Here is a 21541-nt window from a genome sequence, read left to right as displayed (position 1 = left end):
TCAAGGAGTGCCAGGGGAAATACGATAAAGAGGTTTAACATAAGAGCATTTGATATTTTAGGAACAAAGATAAATGAGAATGAAGCAGCTACAGTAACTGAAAAAAAAATATTGACCATTTTTTCCCCCTAAACCGATGAAGTAGATAATGCTATGTATTTAAGAAACTCTGACCAACCTAAAGGGTAGTTAATACAAAGAAACATCATCCAAGCACATCAGAGTAAAAATGTTTAAAAACTAAAGGTAATGAAAAAAATCTCAAAACAACCAGAGAAAAATATATACTACTTTCAAAGAAATAGCAATAAGACTGACACAAAGATGGTATCTAAAATAGTGAAATAAAATAAACAATGGAATTATAGCTTTAAGTATTGAAGAAAAAAAATTGCTATGATGTACCTCTACATTTTTTCTATTTTAATAATAAAGGCAAAGTAAATATACTTTTAGATTTATAAAAAGAGAGAACTAGGGGCACATGATTGGCTCAGTAGGTAGGTCTTGTGAGTTGATTTCAGGGTTGTAAGATCAAGCCTCACATTGAGCATGGAGCTTACTTTAAAAAATCAACTGGAATTGTACAATGTATAAAAGAGAGAGAGAACTCATTGCTGGGAAACATATTAATAAATGAGCTTTTTAAAAGAAAGGAAATAATCCTGAAGGAAGCATAAAAATAAAGGAAATAAAACAAAACAAAACAAAGGAAAGGGCAATGCTTGAGTAAATAAAAATGATTATTAACTTTATAAAACAATGTGACAATGTCCAGTAGATTATAAAATACTTATATAATTAAAGGACATCAGAGAAAAAGTTAGGAAACATTAAGGGAATTAAAATATTCTCAGTATTTATGAGAACACTGTTATTAAAGGATAAAATTAAAACTATCAATTTGATTATTTATTAAGCAACTACCCATTTTAAAATTGAGGCAAAATAAGAATTTTTCAGATCATAGCTGGGAGAACATGCTGCCAGATATGTGGTATCCAACTAATGTTAAAATAAAATCTATATCATAAAGAGAAATGGTACCAGATAGAAACTTTGATTTGCAAAAATATAAAGAGTTCCAGAAATACTGTATTTTGAGTCAAAGATAAATTTTTCTTACTTTTACTGTAAAAATCATTATGAAACAAAACTAATCATATTAAAATAAAACTAATTACAATGGACTAGGAGATTATAATATGTAGAAGAAAACGTATGACAAAAATAACACTAACCATGAAAGGAGAAAAATGTAAATATATTATTAGAAGGTTCTTGATTATGTCCAAATTGTTATAGTATTATTTCGCTGCACATTGTGATACATTAGATTCATATTGCAAACACAAAGCAACTGTGAAAGATAAAATATGGAAAAGAAAATTTAAAACGTTCAATAGGAAAAATAAAATAGTTTATTAAAACTACCTAATACTCAATAAAAGGCAGAAGATGGGAGGAAAAGAAAAAAAAAGAACAGAAGAAATAGAATACAAATAATAATACATAGTATTAATGTAATTTGTAATTTCATTCAGTGCAAAAGGTAAGAAACCTCCACCCGAAAAGCAAAAATTGTAGACAGGAAGGACAAAATCCAACTATTTATGTAATAAATTGAATAATCATGCCCAAAAAGATATGTCCAAGTTCTAGCCTACTATAGAAGAATAAAAATTAAAAGGAAATTAGAAATAATGTGAACCGAATAATGATGAAAACAAAAAAATTTTGCCAAGCAATACCAGAGGAAACCTTATCACTTTAAATTCCTATGTTAGTTAAAATCATCATCACTATCATCATCTAAAATAAATTATTTAAGGAGCTAGAGAAAGAAGAGCAAATTAAATTCAAAATCAGTAGATGTTTGTAAACAATAAAAGAATGGAAATAGAGAACTGAAAAACATTAGGAAAAAAATCAATGAAGGGATTTAAAAAATTGACAAATCTTTAGCTAGACAGTTCAAGAAAGCAACAACAAGACAGACATTACCAATATCAGGACAGAAAGAGAGAATGAGACTATAAATCTTTTTTAAAAAATAAAGTAATTATTATGGCAGAACAAATTGCAAATGTACATAAAATGGATTAATTAAAAGAAAAGTTAACAAAATTTTCCCCAGGAAAAAAATAGAAAATTTGAATGAGTTCTATATCTGTTAAAGGAATATATGATTGAAAACGTTCTCCACAGAGAATTCTCCAAGCCTATTTTCACTGATGAATTATAAAACACATTTAAAGAAGCAATACCAACTACATAAAACTTAAAAAAAATAAAATAAAAAAGACAGAATGCATCTTCAACTATTTTTTGAGGACACAATTACTCTTGATACCCAAACAGGAAAAGGTAGTAAAATAGAAGAAACCTAAAAATAAATATCCCCCATGAACATAGATGCAAAAATATTATCAAATTCAAATATACTGGTATATGGAAATAATATGTTGTGAATGAATAACATTTATCCTTAGAGTGGAAGATTTAATATTAAAAGTGTATCAATATAAATCATTAAAGAATGAAAAACACTGAGTATTTCTGTATGGACAGAAAATCATTTGAATAAATTGCAATACTTTTCAACATAACAAACTAGAACTAGAAAACATCCTTGGCTTGATAAAGAATAGTTATAAAAAATGTCAAGTAAAGGACAACCTGATTGTTGGATCTATTCTACTAAAACTGATCTAAGACTGCAAAAGTATTACCAATCACATTATCTACCCCTTTTTATGGGGGGGGGGAGTGGAAACTGACACAATGAATCTATGTGCCCTTAAAATATGGTAATGCAAAATACTATGAACGGTCAAAAAATCTTGCAAAATAAGAACAAAGTTGGTAAGCATCCATCCTGAGTGTGGAGAACTATTCTTTTTAGAGATAAATTTGATAGAATTTCTAGAACCTTAAAAACACTGTAAAAACACTATTTCAAATTCAGATGAATAAATATATCTCTGTATAATTTAAAATGGATTTTAGATCACATATCTGGCACCTCTGTATATTCATATGTAGCAATAACTCTAATATGAGACTGTCAAGTTTAATATCAGAGTTTCAACCACATTTTTATATTAAATACTTTGTACAATAAAATTCTATTTGACTCTCTATGAAGGAGTTTAGCATGTTTCCAAATATAAAATCATTTTTATAGTTTTAGCATATTATGATTGTATTAACTTGAAAAAAGATTCCTTGACTTTGACTTTGATGACTTAGGTCTAGACACCGACCAAAGAAAGTACTGAAAAATCAAGAAAGACCTTAATCTCTGACAAGGAAATAAAAACAATACACATTTACAGAATTGCAACAAGTTTTATTAATAATTTTGAATTTCTGTGAGAATTTATTATATATTAGTACAAGCTAAGTGAGAATTTATTATATATTAGGTTAGAAGATAAGAGTTAATACCTTATTTTATATAAGAGGAAGCTGAAACCAGAAAGCTAGAGTAATCTGCCAAACTGGCTATAATAATTGTGTCAGGATGTGAAGTTTGCATTCCTTCCAATGTAAACTACCACTTCCTCTGAATCTCTTACATATTCAAGACACAATTCACTGCCAGGAAGCTAAGATCAGGAGAGATGAAGAATCCGGGCAGAACTCTAGAAAATGGGTACAGAATCAAATAAGGGTCATACATATATTTGAAGTTAGATGTCACATTCCTTGAATACTGATAATTACTGATGCTGATGACATTTATTGCTATCTTGCTAAGGAATCTGGATTCAATCTCATGTTCATTAAACACATAATATTTTAATATTTGACTCATCTTTTTCTGAAATTAATAATACCTAATAAAATCACACACACAGGTCTATAATTATATATTTATCTACATTGTTTGTAAGTAAATACATACACCTTCTCATGATAGATGTAGAAGTATGTACATAACTTATAAGGGGATCACAGTGTAGTTTTAGGGGAATAACAAATAATAATGCCAGATTTATGAGAAAATTATTTAAATATGCAAAAAATCCATGTTTATTAAGATCTTCCTTCCTTTCTCCCTCACTCCTTTCCTTCCTTTTTCTTCTTCTTCCTTCCTCCCTCTTCTTTTTCTTTCTGACTGCAGCAGCATAATTGACATACAATGTTACACTAGTTCTCTTCTGACTTTTAAAGGTGAGGAAACATGTGTCACCTGGGTGGCTCAGCAGTTGAGTGCCTGCCTTTGGCCTAGGGCTTGATCCTGGAGTCCTGGGATCGAGTCCCACATTGGGCTCCCTGCATGGAGCCTGCTTCTCCCTCTGCCTATGTCAGTGCCTCTTTCTGTGTCTCTCATGAATGAATAAATAAATAAAATCTTTAAAAAAAATAAAGGTGAGGAAACACAAATCCACAATCTGTGTTTTGATGACATTTCCTAAGGGATTCTTATTCTCTGCTGCTATAATTTTATCAGCATTCCTACTTGCTACTCATTGTGATCTGTTCACAGAGCCAGGATTTACAAATATTTTCTCATTCTTTTCATAGTTCAAAGTGCTGTCTTTTGAACTAGGTCTTTGAATGGATGCTCATATTTCTTCTTAGGGGTCTTAGGATATCAATGACAAAATCATTTCTTTTTTCCTTTCCACTCCCATTTTGCCTGCAAACATATTAGTTGCATTTATTCTTTAAGAATCTTCCAAAGAGACTGCTTCTTCTCTGAAGATCATATTCTTGGCTATATTCCCTAAATCATATTTCTTAGAATATTATGCCATTTCTGGCTTTCTCTTCCTTGGGCTAATCCATTAATCACTGAGAGTTATGTCTACCTCTTTCAACATTCTACACAATCAGGTCCTCGAAGGTTCCTAATGACTTCTTAATCATAAAGACATTTTCTTTATCACTATCCTGCTTAACAGCTTATTTGATGAAGTAAAAAGAGCACAACTGTTTTAATCCAAATTTTGTCCCTGGGTTATTTTCCATGTCTTTTTTACCCACATACACAGAATTTAGATAATTCGCAGGACTGTGGTTTGACTAAAAATAATTTATGAGAAACACCCAAAATACCACAATTTGATGTTCAGTATTTATAGACTGCATTTCTCCTATCAATCTATGTTTTATTAGATTATAAATTACATAAGAGTAAACTTTTATTTTTTAAAGATTTTATTTATTTATTTATTTATTTATTTATTTATTTATTTATTTATTTATTTATGAGAGACAGAGAGGGAGAGAGAGGCAGAGACACAGGCAGAGGGAGAAGCAGGCTTCTCGCAGGGAGCCCGATGTGGGATTTGATCCCAGGACCCCAGGATCACGATCTGAGCCGAAGGCAGATGCTCAACCACTGAGCCACCCAGGCATCCCAAGAGAATAAACTTTCAATGCTTCCACAGTAACATATACAGTAGTGATCAGTAAATATTATTTTATGTATGAAGTTATTTTCCTCTAATCCTGGTGAAACTAAACAAATTCTAAAAAACTACTAGGCGTTTTGTTTTTCAATTTTTCTGTAGCATATTTATCTGGGAATAGTCAGTTACTCCCAGGATGTCAGAAATCACCTGACTGGTGTCTAAAGCTACATTACTGGGTTTGAAATCTTGAGTTCAAGTCTTACATGTTTACTTTGTTGATAGTCTATTTGTGCTGGAAACTGAAAATAAGCCCTTTTTGTTGATGTTCCATGAAACTTTGGGAAACTTTTTGTATGGTACAAGAATTATCAGCAATATTTTCCTCCTATTCACTGGTATTCTATCATAACTTATTTAAACGGTGCTCCCATCCTCTCAGGCACTGTTTGTCTAGAAATATATAATCTGGGACTAAGTTCAGCCAATTTAATTGCAAATTGCCTCTCTCACAAATATAAGTTTCTGGATTCTTTTCTTGGCCAACATTCTACTTTGTTTTCTTTTACCTCAGAATGTTGAAAAAGAATAATGATCACTGATTTTCTTTGTTGTTGTTGCTGTAATAATATATTTCTTCTGTTTATCTTTTTCTTCTCTTTTATGGTGGTAAGAACATTTACCATATGATCTATCCTCCTAACAAATTTTTAAATGCATAACACATTATTGTTGACTATAGGTTATGATGCTGTACAGTGGATCTCTGGAGATTATTCATGTTGCTAAACTGAAACTTTATGCATATTGATTAGTAACTCTCCATTTCCCCTTCTCCGCAGACCCTGGCAACCACCATTTCATTCTTTGATTCAGTGAATTTGACTATTTTAGATACTTCATAAAGTGGAATTATGTCATATTTGTCTCTCTATAACTGGCTTATTTCACTTACCATAATGTCCTCAAAGTTCATCTGTTTTCACATAATGCAGAATTTTCTTTTCTCAGGCTGACTGGGATTCTATTGTATGTATATACTATATTTTCTTTATCTATCTGTTGATGGACATTTATGCTGTTTCCACATTTTGACTTTTGTGACAAATGTTGTAATGAACACAGGAGTGCTAATATCTTGTTGAGATCCTAATTTCAATTATTTTGGATAAATACTAGGAAATGAAATTGATGGATTATATAGTAGCTCTATTTTTAAAAATTTTTTTGAGGAAGCTATGTACAGTTTCTAAAGCACTGCACCATTTTGCATCCCCACCAAAACTGTGCATGGGTTCTAATTTCTCCACATCCACACCAACACTTGTCTTTTCTTTTCTAATTGAAATATAGTTGACACAAAATGTGACATTTGCTTCAGGTGTACAACACAGTGATTCAACAACTGTATGTTATGCTATGTTCTCAGATGTTCCCCAAAAAATTAAAAATAGAAACATTGACAATCTAGGAGTTCTATTACTGGATATTTACCCAAAGAAAATAAAAACACAAAATCAAAAAGATATATGTGTCCTTATGTTTACTTTATTTTGTTTTTTTAGTAATAGCCATGCTTACCAGTGTGAAGTGATATCTTATTAATGGTGTCACATAAAAAGGAATCTGCAGCCAATACTCCTGATGAATACACATGCAAAAATTTTCAATAAAATACAAGTAAACTTAATCCAGTAGCATATTAAAAATTATTATACATTATAACCAAATGGGATATATCACTGAGATACAAGGATGGTTCAACACACAAAAATTGTGATATGCCACATTAACATAATAAAGAATAAAAATTATATGATCATTTCAGTAAATGAAGAGATAAATTTAACTAAATTTAACACCTTTACACAATCAAAAACTCTCAACAAACTAGTAATAGAAGGAAAGAAACTAACATAATATAGACCATATATGGAAAACCATAGTTAACATCATACTCAATTGTGAAAAACTGAAAGCTCTTCCACTAATATCAGGAATAAGATAAGGATCCCCATTCCTACCACTTCTATTCAACATGCTACTGAAAATCCTAGCCAGAGAAATTAGGCAAGAAAAATAAACAACAGGCATCCAAACTGGCATCCAAACTGGAAAAGAAAAAGTAAAATTGTCTGTGTGCACATGACATGATCCTACATATAGAAAAACCTAACTCTAACAATTCCACAAATAAAACTGTCAGAACTGATTTAAAATTTCAGTAAAAGTTGCAGAATACAAAACGAACATACAAAAAAAACTGTATACTAACAAAAAATATCAAAAATTTAGAAAATAATCCTATGTACAATGGCACCAAAAAGATTAAAATAAAGTTAATAGATGAAAGATGTATATATGGAAAACTGTAAATATTGATAAAAGAAATTAAACACTAACAGAGAGAGATTGTTTTTATGGAATGGAAGACTTAATACTGTTACAATGCGCCTACTACTCAAAGTGATCCACAAATTCAATGTAATCACTAGGAAAATAACAATGCCATTTTATACAAAATAGAAAAAAAAGTTCTAAAATTTATAAGGATCCTCAAAAGATCACAAATAGCCAAATCAATCCTGAAAAAGAACAAAACTAGAGCGCCACAATTTCTGATTTCAAAATATAATACAAAGCTATAATACTCAAAAGAGTGATGGTACTGGTACAGAAAAGACATACAAACAAATAGAACAAAAAAAAAAGAGACTATAAATAAATCCACTCACATATGCCCACTGACAAGGGGATCAAGAATACACAAAAAGAAAAGGATAGCCTCTTTAAAAATTGGTGCTAGGAAAACTGCATCTCCACATGATAAAAAATGGTATCAGACTCTTATCTTAGACCAGAAATCACAGAAATCAACTGAAAATGGATTAGACTTCCATGGAAGACTTGAAACTGTAAAACTCTTAAAAGAACACACAAGCAAAACTTGGCCGCTATGGTCTCTATGATTTCATGGATATGATATCAAGGACTTGAATAGACATTTGCTCAAAAATGGTATGTATAAATAAATGCTGAAGCTCACCAATAATCAGGGAAATCAAAATTATATTGACTTTCCATTTTCTATAAAATATAACTGAGGACATCCATAATCTGATCTCTGCCCTGTGCTCATACCACTTCCTGTTCTTTTTTTTTTTTTTTTTTTTTTATGATAGTCACAGAGAGAGAGAGAGAGGCAGAGACATAGGCAGAGGGAGAAGCAGGCTCCATGTACTGGGAGCCCGACGTGGGATTCGATTCTGGGTCTCCGTGATCACGCCCTGGGCCAAAGGCAGGCGCCAAACCGCTGTGCCACCCAGGGATCCCCACTTCCTGTCCTTTATCTCACTGTACCTTCTTGTGAATAGCATATCCCAGCCACATTAGACTAGTCGGTATTTCCAATATACTCTTGGTAACTTTCCAATGATGTCCATCCTTCCTTTACTTCTGGAATGCTTCCCTCTCATTTGTATCATTGTTTGAAAGCTACAGTCTGCAAGGATTGGCTTAGTTCTAATGTCCAACTGCATTAAACCTTTCTTTTTTTTTTTTTTTTTTTAATATTAGAATCCCTGAGTCTAGTCAATCTTGCTTTTCCCAAACTTTATATATAATATATAATACTTATTAAAGCTGATTATTATTTTTTGAGATTTTATTTATTTATTCATGAGGGACACAGAAAGAGAGAGAGGCAGAGACATAGGCAGAGGGAGAAGCAGGCTCCATGCAGGAAGCCTGACATGGGACTCAATCCCGGGTCTCCAGGAACAGGCCCTGGGCTGAAGGCGGCGCTAAATCGCTGAGCCACCAGAGCTGCCCGCATTAAACCTTTCTTAGTCTGAAGTTAGCATCAGCTTACTTGGCCTTTTACAATACATAAATTCTTTTTTGGTGAGGGAGTAGTGGTATGAGAGAGCATTTACCATTATCCTATTCTAAACATTATGTATATTTTATCCCCACTACTCATGTTTTAATACTTAGGAATCACAAACTCAGTCATGGAAATGTTTATATTTCTGAAATTCCTGAGGGATGATTCTTGTATACCCTTTTATTACATCTGTATAGATCTTTATATGACATAAATTATTTCTGCATATATTAGACCTTTTTGTTTGCTATAAAAAGCTTCATGAGACAAAAAGAGACAAAAACAGGATAAAATACTGTATGACAGGGCAATTGCAGTGAGCTCACAACACATTTTGTTCTCATTTAATCAATACCCAAACTGTGGCTTTGAAATACTTGGAGGCTTGCAAAATATCACAGTCATGAGTAGAGGCTCAAAGACCACTTCACAATTATTTTAACTCTAAGATTTGGTAACAGCTTGCATTTGGGTGGTGCGAAATAAATGTGTCACATTTCATGAAGATATAGCTCTTTTTATATTAATATGAAAGCCTAATTGCCTACCTTGCTCTGGAGAATACAGAGGGTTGGTGTGGACATGAGCAGTATCCGCTGTGTGCGTCAGCCTGGAACACTGAATCACAGCATGTATGACACAATATAGAGTTTCTTGTGCCAAAATCAGACAAGGAGTGGGCAGGAATCAGTTTTATGTGCAGCAGTCAAATCAGAGTTTATGTTTGTTTGTGGATTACTACATCATATTGTGGCTATCCTAATACAGCTAGCTCACAATCCTACAATTCTAATTGCGTGGTTATAGATTCTTCCAGGTTTTTTTATGTAAACAAACACCCTCACTTTGCAAAATCTTTTTCCAATAATGATACCTTTACATTTTTGGCTTATTTCTATAATTTGCTTATATGCTAAATGTTAAATGTAAGACATACAGTAGACATATTTTACTTGCTCTTGATTTTGAAGGGAAGCCTTTTAAAAATTTACTACTCAATAATATACTTGTAAGTTTTTATTGGTTTGTCTGGTTAAGAAAATTACTTTTGTCACTCATTTAGGGTTCTTTTATGTCTAATCATGAATGAGCATGAATAATCTAATGATTGTCTAAATCCATTGAAATAAACATGATTCATTTTCCTTAATCTGCTAATCTAGTATATGACATCAATGGATTTTTAAATATTCATCCAACCTCGAATTATGAGGGAGAGATTATATTTTTAAATAACTATTAGATTCAATTTTCTAATAGTGCTACTTTTTAAAAATCTATATTTATGTGTAGTAGCCTGTAATTTCCTTTTCTCCTAAGGTTTATATATCAAAGCTACAAAAGATTCAAAAAATTTTTTAAATTCTTCTTATGTAATACTCCAAATTTTTGAAAGCTAGAATATTATGCTTCTTGAATATTTGGTGGAATTCATCACTAAAATGATTTGGGTATGATGATAGCTTTTTAGTTAATGTTTAAGTATTAATTTCATTATTTTTAAAAAGAAATTTGAGTATAATTGCCTCATAATGTTAGTTTCAGGTGTACCACATAGTGATTCAACTTCTCTATATATTATGCTATAGAGTGTAAGCTACCATCTGTCACTAAACAATACTATTACAGTATCATTGACTTATATGCTTTATGCCATGCTTTTAATTTCTGTGACATTCATTCCATAAACAGAAATTTATATCTCTTACTTCCCTCCATCCATTTGACCCATCCCTCCATGCTCCCTTCCTGTAAAAACTGTCAGTTTGTTCTCCGTATTTATACCTCTGATTGTGTTTTTTGTTTATTCATAGCCAAGATATGAAAGCAACTTAAGCGTCTATCAATAGATGAATGAAAAAGGGAGATGTGGTGTATGTGTGTACACATATACACAAAATAGTATATTATACAGACATAACAAAGAATAAAATCTTGTCATTTGCAAGAACATGGATGGATCTTGAGGGTATTTTGCTAAGTGAAATAAGTCAGCCAGAGAAAGACAAGTACTGTATGAGTTCACTCATATGTGTAATGTGAAAAAAATAAAACAATTTATTTCATTATTTAAAATGTGGAACCACTCATAATATCTAATTTTTAGTTAATTATGGAAATCTCACTTTTTTCTAGAACAATTTTCATTTAAAGAAACATTTAATCATATTTCTCATGAATTTTAATATTTCTACTACATCTTTAATTTTGTCTCCTTTTAGTTCTTTTCTTTTTTAAAAAAGATTTTATTTATTTATTCATCAGTGACACATGAGAAAGAGAGGCAGAGACACAGGCAGAGGGAGAAGCAGGCTCCACGCAGGAAGCCGGATGTGAAACTCGATTCCAGGTCTCCAGGATCACACCCTGGGCTGAAGGTGGTGCTAAACCTCTAAGCCACTCAGGCTGCCCCTTTTAGTTCTTTTTTCTTTTTTTTTTTAAAGATTTTATTTTATTTATTTATTTGAGAGAGAGAGAGTACATGAGCACGAGTGGGGGAGGGGCAGGGAGAAGTAGACTCCTTGTCAAGCAGGGAGCCCAGTGCAAGGCTAGATCCCAGGCTATATTGGCTTGGAATCATGACCCAAGTCAAAGTCAGACACTTAACTTTGACGGAGCCACTAGGCACCCCCACTTTTCAGTTCTTAATTATATTTCTCCATCAATGTTGCCAGAGGTTGGCCAATTTTTATTAGAATAACAAGAATTTAAAATAGTTGATTCTCTGCATTTTTGAAATTCTTTTATGTTCTGCCTTTATTCTCCTTTCCTTTTATAAATCCTCAAGGTGGAGACTTATCATGGAATTTTCCATATATTTAAGGATAAAAGTGTCCTGTTAAGTATGCTTCCAAATGTTTTTATGTTGTGCCCAAGATCGCGAATCCAAGAAACGACCAAGGAGCCCGCACCGATGCAAACACACGAGGGTTTATTACAAGCTCGAGCCTGGGTCCAAGTATACCCGACGCAGCGGAGCAGGGACTTGGACCCCGAGACTAAGAGGCTCAGCAGCTTCATAGGGGCCAGTGGCCAATGGGATACGCAGAAAGTTGCACAGTCATGCTGGTCCACTCGCAGGTGGCCGATTGAATTACATTTTACCCTACAGTATCCATTTGAACCGGCCTATCATTGAGCCGATTTCCAGTTCAGCAGGGCAGTACCTAAGCAATAAGCAGGTCAGCACAAGGCGGGTGCAGCACAAAATAGAGTCAGTCCTGCTCTGCTTGTCCAGGGGTAGGGGATTGTGTTAAATTTCCTGGGTCCCACATTACCCCCTTTTTCAGAGGATCCTATGCAGGATCCAATCATGGGTCCAGGTTGCTCTCAGAGTGAGCCAGGGGAATGATTAAACCAGGATTCTCACCAACCTTGTTGCTGTTCTCGCTCTCATTTACATTTAAGGCAGCACATAACCGCCCCCCCCCCCTTGTTGTAAGAAGACTAATTCTAATCCCCTTCTATTTTGAAGGACAACCTCCTACTAGGGAGTCTTGGAGGTGGGAAATAAGTGAGAAAGGCACAGTCTTAGCTTTAGGGGATTGTCCTTACCGGGTTGGCTTTTCCATTCTGGAAAAATGCCCTGGGCCAAAGGCAGATGCTCAACTGCTCAGCCACCCAGGAGTCCCTGTTGTTGATTTCTAAATCACATTATGGTCAGAGAGATCTGTGTAATACGTTTTTTTTTTTTTTTTTAATTAAGTTTTTAAATGAAACTTTATTTATGGAGTATTATAAGACTAATTTTTTAAAAAGATTTTATTTATTTATTCATGAGAGACACACACACAGAGAGAGAGAGAGAGAGAGAGAGAGAGAGGCAGAGACACAGGCAGAGGAAGAAGCAGACTCCATGCAGGGAGCCCCACGTGGGACTCGATCCTGGGTCTCCAGGATCACACCCTGGGCTGAAGGCAGGTGCTAAACCACTGAGCCACACGGGCTGCCCAAATAATGCATTTCTAAAAAAAGTATTCTCCTTCTTGGACTAAATTGTCAGATGTATATATTTCAATCATGAAATCTTTAGGATAATTCTTCCTTGTTCTTATACTATAATATATCCCTTTCAGTTTATTATCTATTTCTTTGGAACAAGGAGTTTGTAGTCACACAAAGTCAATTACTTTCCCATTAGCCACTTGTTTACTGCTAGTTTCTCTCTCTCAGATTTAATGTCATGAGACAGAATCTTATTCACAACAGTCAGTTCAAATTCACATGGTTGGAATTCAACTAGCATAGCTCCAGAGTGTGAAGAGATACACAACTACCCACGCAGGCAATACAAAATATTTCCAGGATATCTGATCTCAAGCCTTTACATTTACTATTTACACATACCTTGCCTAATTCACCTCACTTTCTAGCAGGGGATTGATGTCTTTAAATTGCTTTTAAAATTACTTTTATTCCAGTGTGGGGAGAGCAAATGATTTCTGATTGGCACATAACCTTTGTCCTTGTTTTAAATCTGGGGTTTTGTACAGGGATACAGACTTTTACTACAGTCATCAGAACATAGTACTTAAACTCCAAATCTTTATTTTAGAAACTTATCTGCATGACTATGTTTAAATATTTTCCAGTTGGTCTCACAATCCCATCATGATGGCAATGAGCACTGTCATAAGCAGTTATGCCAAGTTTTTCCACTGTCACTGAAGAAACTATGACCCCCTTCCATTTTCGTCAGTTCTTCCTGCTTAGCTGAGCCCTATAGATTAGAAAACCTGGTAAGGTGGTTCTCTAATATTAATTCATTGGAGAATTATCTCTCCTATTATTCTTTTACTTTTCATAGGCGATAAATTTACTGAACCAAAAAGAGATTAAAAAGTTAAATTTTAGTTTTAAATTATGCCCCACAAGTCACAGAGCAGTAAAATATACTTAAAGCTGTGAAGGCACTGAGGGAGTCATCATAATTTGATGTTGCTAAGAGCAACTAGGACATTTAAAGAGGAGAATTAAAGGTAGTATATCTAATATGAATAAAAAATTAACATCACACTAAAAGATAGAAACATGTTACAAAGAAATGATAAAGACATCTTGGGGATCCCTGGGTGGCGCAGCAGTTTGGCGCCTGCCTTTGGCCCAGGGCACGATCCTGGAGATCTGGGATCGAATCCCACGTCGGGCTCCCAGTGCATGGAGCCTGCTTCTCCCTCTGCCTGTGTCTCTGCCTCTCTCTCTCTCACTGTGTGCCTATCATGAATAAATAAAAATTAAAAAAAAAAAACAACAAAAAAAACCCCAAAAAACAAAGACATCTTGGTGGGCCTACCTCTCTTTAGCTAGTTAATGTTTTATCTATTTACAAGTAGATCTGTTTCTCATTCAACATCTTTTGCTCAGGTCTCCAACTTGTATCCTAAAATGTAGCAGAATTAATTGAAAGAGTGTACACTTTGGACTAAGGCATATCTAGAGTTATATGATAATTCTTCAACTAATGTACCAAATAGTCTTGTTTTGTTAAACTCACTAAGTCTCAGGTTATTTTATTTCATTATTGTTCTGAAATGAAGTATATAAGATGCCTCATAGAGAAGGTGTCATACAAAGGTACAAGAAATATTATGAGCATTTTTACTAATTTCTTCTAAAGCTATGAACAGTAGCTAAATTATCCATGAATTGCTTAAATGTATATCATGGATCAAATTGTATAGTAATTAGATATGCTGTTTGGGAATGTCATTAAAAAGACATGACCTCTGATTGACCTGTGAGCTGGACCCAGGCACTTGGGGTCTGGTCTCCTCACCCCCGCCCCTGTCCTTGGAATGTGGGTTTGCTTGCTTTTCTGCTCCCATAGACTGTTGTTCCAAAAACATGGCCTTGAGATAGTAATGTGATGTTGAGAACACCTGCATGGTGTACATGACTGAACCCAGTTAAGATCACTTTACAAACTTTTAAGATTTGACTGTTAGGTGCAGAATTTATTCATGTTGCTATCACCCAAGACCAAGCCTTGTGTGTAAGTTCCATTCCTTAGTAAAACTGCCACATACCAACCTGGAGTGTCCTGCCTTTCTCTTTGGTCTCTCCTTTCTTTGGGCACGTAGTGGGGGGTGCAGTGGGATGGGGAGTGTCCAGATTGCTCCAGGAAATCTCCTGGGAGGGTTGTGAACCAATATATGTTCCCTGTATCTTCAATTGGAAGCCTAGTTCATCCACAGGTCTCATTATGAATAACCTTAAGTATTTATGAACTAATTAGATCATAAGGCATAGAAATAATATGTAAATTTGGTGTTTAATTTTTACAATATAAATAGCATTTTTCTTAATTACAAAAAACATCATATTTGGGTCTCTGGATAGATACTATGAATATAATCTTGAAAGAAAAAAACATATTTGGCTTCAAAAACACTAATGTTATCATAAAGAGTGTGCACTTTATTCTAAAGATCTATGTGAAGCATTTAGGGATTCAAAGATTGCTCACTAATTTATAAACAGTAATCACAGCATAGCACTTTCTTATAAGAAAAGGAACTGACCCAAGCTGGTCATAGGAATCTCAGCTACAAGAAGTTATGACCTCCATTTTAAGACACCATAATTAATAGGATAACTTTTTTTCTAGTTTCAGCAAAATTCTCTTCTTTCCATAATACACTACATATTTTTACAAAATACATATTTTTTTATTCTGTTGCTTTAACCAATATGAGATAGTTTTCTGGGGTACCAGTGTGACCCTGACTCTGCCATTTACCAGCTGAATGAACTCAGTCAGGCAAAATTATGTGAACTCTGTGTGCCTTTATTTTTCTCACCACTATAATTAAGATAATAATAGTACCTCCCTCATAGAAATGTTAGGAGGATTTAAAAAGCTATTGCACTAGGTGCTTATAATATTAAATTAAACAAAGTAAAAATGGAAGGTAGATAATAGAGGGAACTCAGGGGTAGTTTACACTATTAAAAAATTAGTCACAAGAACTAGAAATGCCTTCCTTCATCACTGGAGTTAAACACTTTCGACAGCTACTCAAAGTAAGAAATACATTTTACATCACAATTCTAGGAAACCTTACATACATGTGTATACACATAAAGAATCATAAAATATTTTTTATTCTATATGATACAGATTCATGGTTTTTAATTATTCTGTTCTACTTTATTGTGTTTGGTTAAAAAAAAACTGGCCATCATTCATTGCATTAATTTTACAGTCCACGTATGTGTTGCACCATCTAGATTGAAAACAATAGTCTATAGGGTCCGTAGACACATTAATTTCTTCCAGGGCACTTTGTCTTTTGCTCTTTCCCTTCTTCCCCCTGATCTCCCCCTTTCTCTCTCTTATCTCCATGTGGCAGGGCACATACTGGCTGAGAACTTGGAAGTCATATATTTTCAGCTTTAGGGATCATATAAGAGTGACACTTCTCTACCAGCTTCAAAGAAAAGAGCCTGATGGTTCTGGTCTAAATCAAGCAATCAAGTTCTATTTCCAAATTAAATCCTACTGAAGAGGTTGCTCTTTTCTGGTTACTAGAATCCCATTGGAAAATAAGTTACCAAACACATAAATACACCGGAACAATGAATTATGCTACAAGTCTACCCGTTGAGAACTCAGAGCTCACATATGCCCCTGATATATATAGACAAGGATCCTCACTTATTTATATACATCCAGGAATTTCTAATCCAATGGAACTATCCCATTTGCCAATTCTGCAAATGAAGAAGCTGTTATGCCTATGCTTATATGTACTATCATATCTTATTCTAGAATATAAACATGAGGTACATGTAACTTCAAAATGTCCAGATGTTTCTCTGTAACCTTTGAGCTATCTGATCATTTAAACATGACTCCACATACAAAATATACTAGTGAATGGAAAAATAAGGCTATTGCAATAAACATTCTAATTTAGAAAAGCTACAAGATGCAGAAATATACAGTGATCGTTGGTATAGGTCCTCTGCTACAGGTCCAGTGATCACTGGTATAAATTCAAGGCTGAAATCTGAAGACTGCCCATTCATTGTTTATGTGACTATAAAGGCCCTGAAAGGAATAACCATACATCCCCATCCAGCTTAATGCCAGGTCTCCAATTTCCTCAAAATCTTATATTACTGCCCAAAGATTTAAGTGGGAGCAGGAATCCAATCTATTGATGTCCACCAGCAGAAATCGTTTAAACCATAAAATTTTAATGCAAAGTCCACTCTTGGACTCTGTCTTTTGACCACAGGAGTACAGACCTCAGTCTGTGGCTTTAGTCTTGGTATTTGACTCTGAACAATGAAAAATAATAGGTAAAACTTTCCTTGCCTGCCATCTTATAAATTACTCCTATGTATAAGAATACTATTATATTTGCCAAACATAGCAACCATTGGAGTTTTCTGGGAGGGAATAATGAATTAGGTTACCTATTTTCTTTTTGTTGCTGTTGTTTTAATTTCCCATTGATGCCAAGCTAAATCCTGGTATTTCTGACCTTCCTGTTTTGGTTTACCACAGTGAAAACATGAGGCAGAGAAGTTACTTTTGGTAGTTTCAAATTATGGACACTAATACAGTGTTGGATATCTGGAAAAAAGCAGAAAGGTTTTCATTTCTCACAACAGATTATATATATATTCTTCCTTTAGACAGGTTCACCTAAATTGAAGCTTTTCTCTTTAGTAGCATTGGCATTTGTCTCTTTTAGCACTTACTGAGGAGTAAACATAAGTCATGGACATACACCAATAGCTTGATTTTTTTTTAGAGGGGTATTATTTTTCTAAAATGTTCCATATTCTCCAAAAGCCTTGATTGTGAATTCTAAGCAACAAAACTGAACATTTTAACCAACTAGTCAGCTACTTAGGTATGGCTCATTAGCCTAGAGTACTAGGTAAAATACAAGATGCCCAGTTAAATTCGAATTTCAGACAAACAAAAAATAATTCTTAGTAGCCATGTTCCATGAAACAGTGGACACATATTCATACTAAAAACTTACCATTAATCAGAAATTTAATTTTAACTGGTTGTCATTTGTGTTACATGCTGCGCAAGCACAAAGTGGAAGAAGCCTCATTCAGCATCATGCCAATTGTGTTCCAAAAGTTCCATAGTTAGGACTCAGTATTTGCGTTCCCTAATACAATACTGCATCATAGTCACAAAGATTGGAAGGTCCAGTACTCATTGATAGATTCAGAAACTCAAAGGAGGTAAAATGCCCAATATATTCCAATACTCAAGTACTAGATTTACTAATACCTTATAATTATAGAAATTATTTATAAATATTTCTAACAATTTCCCAAAATCTAAAATGGATTTCTGTGATGGTAGTCTCACCTTCACTATATGTTACTTCTGATTACTAGCATTCCTACCTAAAGAGGTTGAGGTGAATAAGAATTTGAAGGACACCTGAATACATTACCCTAAAATATGCCTCTTTTACATGAAAGTTATTTTGAGCTGAAGGCAATTAAGAAGCAGCAAACCCAAAGCAAGCTCCCCCTCTCTAGCCTAAAAGCAGGGTATCGTATCTCCTTTTACTGGAGACAAATTCTTATCAGTCTAGAAAAGACAACAGAGGAATCTGCAAACCTTACTTCATTAGTTTCCTAGCATTATATTTACCTTCCCAGACTGCTGTCCTTGGAAGCCTAGAACTGCTGCCTTTCATCTTGTCATTTTTCTACAACTTGATTGTTCTTTGTTGAAAATACAATATAAGCCTTAGCTCTAAACAACTGCTTTGAATCACCTTTGTTTAGGTTTCTTCTATGTGGTACGTGTTGCATATGTTAAAAAACTGATTTTTCTCTCGTTATTCTGTCCTTCTGTTAAAAGTTCCAGCTGACAACTTAAGATAGGTAAAGTTACACTTCCCCTACATAGTTTAAGAAGTTACTTTCTGTAACCTACAAGAGGATATGTATTTGCTTCTGATTTTCAGATCTGGACAAAGTTCTCATAGCCACAATTCTTATATTTTCAACCTAATAATTTTCATTTGCATGCACCTAAACTAAATAAATATAAAATCAAGGCCATTATGCTCTTACCAACTCTGGCCATGTATTAAGTTGACCTTAACAATCTTAAAGATGAGGTGCTTCACCATTTTCAGATGGCTTTTAATATTCTTTTTTAGGGCCATCACCAAATCATTCTAACTCCTTGTTCATGTATTTTGTTATGTATAACACTTTCTTTTAATCATCCCACCACGATTTAGTTAAATTATTTTCAATAACTATAAACGGTGCCATAGACTCTTTACAAGGTTTCCTGACTAATAGTCTCTTCGATGTATATTAAATAAGAAGTAATAGTCAGCTAAGGCAAGTGTCCTTTTGATCCCATTACTCAGCTTCTTATAGCACTATCGTGTTGCCAAATGGCCACTTATATCAAATGAAAATTACTGACCATGTCTTTTAAAATATTACACCAATTAACATGCAGAGACCCTGCAATACACAGATATACTTTACTGGGATGAGCTCATTCCGTTTCATCTCAGCCTATGTTCTTTTGCAGTTCCAAATATCATTTTGTGGCTCAATGTATGAACTATTAGCCTTAGTAAAATATACAAGCATTTTTTTTCTTTTCCTTGAGGTAGAGATGAAATGGGCATTAATATCAGAACCATTTTAAGATTCTAGTCTCATCACTTAATTTACAGCCTAGCAACACAAGGGTTTTTAAACTTTTGTTTCTTAGTTAACATGTTTAAAAATATAGATAATATTATTTATGTCAAGTATAGAAACCTAATAAAATATGTTATACTTTTTCCTGAAAACAAAACTAAGAAAACACTCAGGGGAGCAGCAGTTCATAGAACATGCATGGTGTAAAGAAAACAATAAAAGAAAAGAAAAAAAGTATACCAAAGTTAACAAAAGACCAAATATCAATTATGAAAGTAAATGTAAATTAGTTTAAAACCTCTATTGCTAAAAACAGAATTTTCATGTTGGGTTACAAACAAACAAAAAAATACAAAACAAAACCACAAAGAAAAGATAAGGAAAAAACAACACTCCCTCAATGTGTATTTTCTGAAGATTGTGCTACAGAAGTAAAACAAAGCAAACCAAATGATTCTCAGACAACAATAATAATATCAAAATAACCAAGGAACAATATGTTTACAACAAAACTCAGATATCAAGAAAAATGTTATTAAATAAAATCATTCAAAAAGACTAGCTAACAATCACAAATTTAAACCAAAGGAAAATATAACATATACTTTTAAATGTCTTATGAATACAACAAAAACAATGCACTGGAATAGAGGTTTCAAAAATCCCTTAACCTGGGACACCTGAGTGCCTCAGCAGTTGAGCACCTGCCTTCAGCTCAGGGTGTGATCCTGGAGTTCTGGGATCGAGTCCCACATTGGGCTCCCTATATGGAGCCTGTTTCTCCCGCTGCCTATGTCTCTGCCTCTCTCTCTCTCTCTCTGTGTCTCTCATGAATAAATAAATAAAATCTTTTTTTTAATTAATGAAATCTTTAAAAAAAAATCTCTTAACCCTGAGCAGCCAAGTGGGCAAAAGTGGATAATATGAAAAAAAAATAAAGGCAGTATGATTAGTGGCGTAGAAAAATTAAATAAAACTATAAATCATACAGAAGACAAATTAACTTTTAAGTGTTGATGAGATTGTTCCAATGTAGTAATCATTGGTTAGGAGTTAAAACACGCACCAAACCCACATCTAAAAACCTTTTTAAAAAGTCAAAGGAGAAATATGACAAGCTCCATTTTCTAATGATGTTTCCAAATTACAGAAATAGAAAAAAAATCCTCAATGAAGTCCTCACTCTACTGTTACTAATGACTACATAAAGCCAAATCACAGGTTTACAATTTTTAAAAAAATTAGTGTGAACAAAGTATATATTGCAATACAGAAATTTTGGCCAAGAAAATTAAAACCCAAATAAAATTATACTGAATTAAATTAAAACAAGTCTATTAATTAGCAGACTATTATCAAGTAAGCCTGGGACACATGGGTGGCTCAGGGTTAAGCATCTGCCTTCAGCTCAGGGCGTGATCTTGGGGTCCCAGGATTGAGTCCTGCATTGGTCTCTGCGTGGAGCCTGCTTCTCCCTCTGCCTATGTCTCTGCTTCTCTTTCTTTTTATGTCTGTCATGAATGAATAAATATGATCTTAAAAAAAAAAGTAAAAAGGTAAAAAAATAAAATAAAAATAAAAAATAAAAAAAGAAATTCTCCAGAATAAATAAAAATAAAGGGATAAGTGATAA

General features: G+C 33.7%; 1 long non-coding RNA gene across 16 annotated transcripts in view; it reads right to left on the bottom strand.

Moving 5' to 3' along the window:
- LOC144301774 (uncharacterized) overlaps positions 1-21541 on the bottom strand; it is a 268953-nt gene that overhangs the window by 193734 nt on the left and 53678 nt on the right. For 15 of the 16 annotated variants that reach the window (XR_013368623.1, XR_013368621.1, XR_013368611.1 and 12 more), the window contains one exon: positions 17674-17833. The exons of the other annotated variant lie outside the window; for it this stretch is intronic. This is a non-coding gene — a long non-coding RNA (uncharacterized LOC144301774). The remainder of the gene's footprint in view (positions 1-17673; positions 17834-21541) is intronic. 16 annotated transcript variants of the gene reach the window in all.

This window comes from Canis aureus, chromosome 30 (assembly GCF_053574225.1).
Source record: "Canis aureus isolate CA01 chromosome 30, VMU_Caureus_v.1.0, whole genome shotgun sequence".
Classification (NCBI taxonomy): Eukaryota; Metazoa; Chordata; class Mammalia; order Carnivora; family Canidae; genus Canis; species Canis aureus.
Note: the sequence above shows the minus strand (reverse complement) of the source record. Positions and strands in the feature narration are given on the sequence as shown.